Genomic DNA, 6,000 nt, shown 5'->3' on the forward strand with positions numbered 1-6,000 from the left:
GTTTATGTTTGAATGGCGGAGAGTTTTTTGCAACAGTATGGATGGAAATAGGCGTGACTGGCAAAGAACTCCTGAATGAATAAAGTGCTCTTCACCTGGTCAGTTTTGCTTCCTTGCAAGGTTTGGAAGCGAGTGAATATTGATAATGTGTTTAGTTTTACTTCTAAGTCATCTGTCCATGTCACCCCTTTTTGTCAAGAGTTATCAGACTATTTATTTAAAGATTGCCCACTGCATAATGATGCTTCAAAGTAAAAAACACATCAGTGGGACAAATCTCTGTCCACCATCTGATTTTACAGCTTGATAGGTGTTTTAAAGCTCCACTCTTAATAATCAATTAAATGCCCTGTCACTTAGGCTGTATTTTGAGTTTCTAAATTAGTTTCATGTATAACGGAAGTTGAGACATGATAGTAAAATATGATAGTAGTAACTATGCTGATAAAATATATTAGCATTGTGCTGGTTTGACTGAAAACTGGTTAATTTGCTTTGTGCAGTTAGAAACATTTCTTTTTCAGTTAACATAAAAGACAAAATTAAAAAAAAAAAGTGCTTACTTACTGAATAATCATATGATTTTTTCACTGTGATATGTGAAAATAAATGTCTTAGATCTTTTTTTCAGATGTGGTAGCCCTCACATTTCTACCAATATGAATAATGACATCCTTCTTTATTACTGGCATTAAGTATGGTATTTTAATTATCTTAAAGCTCATTCTTAATGATCTGACTATCTTTTACCTTTGTCTGAATCACAAAGTACAACAGCCAATGTTGCCAATATTTAGCAATTATTTCTTCAAGATCAAGTATTGCCACCGTATCTTCTCAGGGTACAGAATTATTTGGAATTACACCAGCTGATGAAAATTTCAGTTAAGTTTCCTTTTGAGACAAATTTATTACATTTTTTTATTTTTTTTTTAAATATTTATGTAAATGTACACACATATGCCTGGGCAGTCAGACGGAATCTCACCACATAGCAGAGGGCTTTGTTTATCCCCTGGCTTCAGGCTGGCTAATCACAGTGGTAGAGATGTTAAGTTGTATCTGGTGGAATCCACTTTGCTGGCTGAAGGTTGATGAGTCTGAAAACTTCCAGCATTTCCTTTATGGATCTGCATTGATCTGCATCTCTTGCAGTCACTCTTCCATCATCTTTATATGCATTAGTTTTTGTGGGTTACTTGAAGTTTCTACTTACTTTTTGGTCCCATGGGACACCAGTTGCCATAGGGAAGATTGTTTTGACTATGCCTTTTGATTGAACCACAGTATATTTTTACACTTTTGGTGACCTGCACATTTTTGGATCAAATAAGCATTAGTCACAAGGTACTCTTGAAGTAATTCTCTATGCAAGTCCTTCTTTGGATTGTGTGGTTTCTCTCCAGTTGAACAGAACTCTCCCAGTTCCTGTAATCCTGTTGTATATTCAGAAGCCACTTCATTTGGGTTTTTATTTTGTTTATAAGGCAGAATTTTTTGGTAAACTGTCGTGTTTGGGGGAGCTGTAGCATTTCCAAAACCTCAACAATCCTTTTGTGCTCATAATTGGAAGTTCATACACTACCCATCAGGCAATATCTTTTCATGCAGTCACATGTATAATGTGCCACTTTTTTCTTTTCATTCATACTGTTAGCAGCTATGGACCTTTCCAGTTTGTCTGAATGGCTGGATTAAGGTTTAGGAAGCTCTCAGACAAGTCTAGGTTTCCCAAGTAACAAGGTTTTTCAAAGTTTGAACATTTTTTCTCCTGCAAATGGGCTGTTTATTCACAAATGAGTGGCTGCCAGTTCAGCTCGCTTCCTAGTTTTGTTACCATCTCTGCAGTTACACTCTACTTCATTGACTTCATGCTTTGGCACCCTCTCTCTGTCCCCAGCTACCGTGGCTTTTGCTTTTTTGTACAATGGTTTCAATAAATGTATACATGTGTATACTAATATCTAGTATTATGCACTTGATGTAATATTATATACATAGCCATTGATTGTAGCTGTGGTAGCATGGGCAAGATTTTCTGGGCAGTTGTGTGTGTGGAGTGTGAGCATGATGAAGTTCACTTGTGACTCACAGGGGTGCTAAAGCACCGCCGTGAAAGAAGGGCTTCCCCCGCCAGGAGGAAGGATTTCAGAGAGAGGAGGTTACGTTTAGGGGTGGAAGAGAATATTTATGGTGAGATGCCTGGTCCCTAACAGAAGGATGGGCCTCTCCTCATCAGTACACTGTGGTAGCCTTTTCCATGCTGGAGGATGTTTATTGAGCTCAAGGACTTATGGTAGGATGTGACACTTCTTCCACAAATGGGAATAGTTCAATTCTTTGAACTGTACTCTCTGTTTTACTCTTTGCAACTGATGTGCATGGAATTACAAGTGCTATTCATTTTCTCAGGCAATTGTGGTTTTATTATGGTAAGACCTATTTTGCTTGTAAACTGTATGACCTTCCTGTAATAACTAAAGCAGTAGTTTACACTTACTAATAAAAAAGGAAAGTGTTTGTTGCATTTTAATAGTCAGGAGAATGCAAGACTTCTTCAGCTATCAAAGATAAGTTGGAATCATCCCTGTTATCACATTCTGAGAACAGAACCAAGCTTTCAGTAACTTTTTTCTCTTGGGTTCTGCATAGTTGTTCTTAGTCAGCTCCTTGAAGATTTTAAATTCAGCTAATGGCAATATTTAAATCAAAAGAAGCCTCAAGGAATAGTGACTAGCATTATTTTTCTTAATGCACCTGTCGTCATGAGCTGCGAAACCCTCTGATCTGTGTGTTTCAGCACCCTATAAATAATTGAAGGATTTCCTCTGTACAAGTGGGCTGTTTCACCAGGGAAATATTGCCTGGGAGCTGTGAGTGGTTGCAGGCCAGCCGACAGCAAAGCTTTCACCATCAAGGACATGGTCCTGCAGCAGTCAGAGCAGAAAAGTGGAGCAGTTCAGGAGCAGATGAGTCTCGAGTGATGAGGCAGATCTAAGGTCAAGCAAGGAAAGCTGGTACAGCAGATGAGGGTTGGGATCAGCCAGGTACCTGTCTGTGCTCAGCGATACCTGTGACACAGCTCAAAGGCCTGAGGCTGGAAGCAGCTCCCTGGTGCAGGCAGCCAGGCTCCGGGCAGCGGGGGCAGCCTCCAAAGCCTGGGGGTGCCGGCAGGGTTCTGACACGGGGTCCCTGACTATGTAGCATGAAGTATGAAACCTAACTTTGGCTGATATGTCATCAGGGGAACACGTTGGCCTTAAGCTTTTAAAAATACTGATAGATTGTTTAGAGCTAGACTCCATAGTGTTAAAACAACTGAATTCTTGCCCTCTCTGTTCCTTTCTCTGTGTGAATAACTATCCAAACCAACAAGGTGCTTCTATCATATTTTGTCTTTGCATTTTCTTTTGACATGCATTCTTCTTTGACATGCTTTCTGACCTACACTGGAGAGTGCAGTTCCACTCTTACGAGGTTTATCAGCAAACTGTAACACAGAAGAAACTATTGGAGATTTTTAAGGACAAAATATAACTTCTGTCTACTCTTTCACTGTTGGCATTAATCTCCATTTTATCTATTTTTAAATCAATAACCCAAATCCTCAGTTTCCCAGTTCTAAATATTTTATTTTGAGGATGTAATTTACTAACTCAAGAGCACTTTCAAAAGCTTTCTAACTTGATTACTGTCATTTGGAACATCTGCCTGACAAACTTCTGCATTAGCAGCTACTGAATGAAATGTGGTTTTCATTCCTCAGGAGATTCATAGGTTTAATTCCAGGAATCCTTAATCCATGAGTCATTTTGTATTACATTGCTTCCTGTTTTCCTGTTTCCTTAACATTAACAACCTTTTTTTTTTTTTTTTTTTTTTTCCCCAGTTAGAGTAACAGAACATAGGAGAGAGAACAGGTCTAGAGCACAGATATTTTTAGCTATTATCTATTGTCAGTATCTTTGAGAGACCAGAATGAATAGCCTCATCATCACTTCAGGTCTAGTGACACCTGCACAATTAATAGATTATTTTCATAACAACAAAGCTGAGTAGCAATTAGCCCATTTAATAATTACAAAATTGTTTCTTGAGGTAAGCTTCAGTACTGTAACATCCAAAGAAAAGACAAAGATGAAAATAGCTGAAGAAATAAACTAAAAATGTGCTTTATTTTTTACTTTAAGTTCTTTGTCTTTTTTAGAGATTCCTACTGCTAGGAGTAGGGTTTGTGTGGCTGCTTGTTCAATGGTGGGCTGTAGAATGAATAGTTGTTGAAAGTTAGGGCTAAAAAATCATCAATCTGAATAGGTTTTTATTAATAAAGAATGATGCAATGGAATATTTAGGACCAAAATTATTCCCTGTGTGTTTGCAGTTCATTCAGCTGAATGGCACTGGTGATGTTACTGAGAGTTCAATAGCTGAAATCCTTTCCCTTCTTCCTAATAGTCTTTGGGGCTTTCTTCAAAGAGCGATCACTACATGTGTTATTTGGGGTTTAGAAAAGGAAAGGCAAAGCAAAACTCCAGTGCTGACCACAGGATTGTGGCTTTGAGCCGCCTGTGTTGCTAGGCATGATGCTCTGTCCTCTCTAAGAATTTACAGTGAGAGAAGCTCTGTGAGGACCAGCAGCTGCTAGATGTGTGAATTAGCAGCTGTAATACAAATCCTAGCTGTTCAGAAAAACTTGTAGTAAGGCTGAAAAAAACCTGCAGTTTTCAAAACTTGACATAAATTTTTCAAATAATTGCTTCTGGGTGACTCCAGTCTTAAAGTCACAACAAATATGTTGTTCTTTTGCAGCTCAAGAAACAACTATGTAGGACTATTTTTTCAGCAGAATGACCTCAAAATGAGTCATACATCTGTGGTTAAATGTTTTATTAAATACAGTAGGCCCTGTGCTATCTGGTGTATTGCTTCAGTTGATTTCACTATACAGTTTCAAGGTCCTGCTGACTCCTGTACTTAGAATACAGAACAGCTTTATTTATTAAACAGAGACACGATGGCAGTAACACTAGTCGAGATACTGTGTTTTATGCTATGGGGAATTATTTCCATTTACATTCTGCAGATCCCTGATTATACAGGTTTTGAACGTGATTGTCAGAATTGCCAACAGAACATGTGCAGTGCAGTTATCATGAAGGTAATTATCATCCACTGCCTGGCTGTGTAAATAAAGACTCATCTGAAAAAGCTATTGGTAAATCACTGATGGTCCTCATTCAGTCCTGCAAACTGTTTTCAGAAACTCCATTTCTGACGCCGGTCTTTATCTACTGAAGCAAGGCAGAGATGATCTTAACTAGGTCACTTGTTGCCTAAGAAGAACAATACTTAACATCATATGGAGAGGTTCAAGAAAAATACAGACTATAGGATCAACATTTAGTTAGGGAGAGACTTTTGTTTAATGTTATGAGCTAGCTGAACAAAGTGAGTGATCATTTGACAATATTTTGCTTTCTTGTATGCTACATTTCTCTTTTAAAAATTTAGTTTTAGTATAGAACAAGAGGAAGCCAAAAGGTTTTTTTAAAATAATCTGTACATCTGGAGAAAATTTACTACCTTGAACTAGTTCAGGATATACCTTACAAATGGCATAGGGACTCTTCACTGTAGCAGAGATAGGCCATAGGAACAAGGACTAAGACAAAGATGAGTCATATTTAATGTTGTTCTGAAATATGAATTTTCCAACAAAACTAGTTTGTTAATGGCAGATTACAGGTATTTGGGTAGACGAAAGCTTCTCTTCATAAAAATTGTATTTTTGTGCCAGGAAAATGGAAATTGAGTCATACTGTTTATGCTGTAAAAGAGGTTTTCCTCGTCTCCTGACAGAATATGGCTTTGTTACTGCAGTGATATATGACTGATTACAGTGCTTTTACATGCCATCAATTTTTAAGTAATTTCCTCTCCTATCTAATTTATATTTCTAATTAAATCCTTGGGTAGAAACTGAACTGAATACATACAGAT

This window comes from Patagioenas fasciata, chromosome Z (genome assembly GCF_037038585.1).
Source record: "Patagioenas fasciata isolate bPatFas1 chromosome Z, bPatFas1.hap1, whole genome shotgun sequence".
Lineage (NCBI taxonomy): Eukaryota > Metazoa > Chordata > Aves > Columbiformes > Columbidae > Patagioenas > Patagioenas fasciata.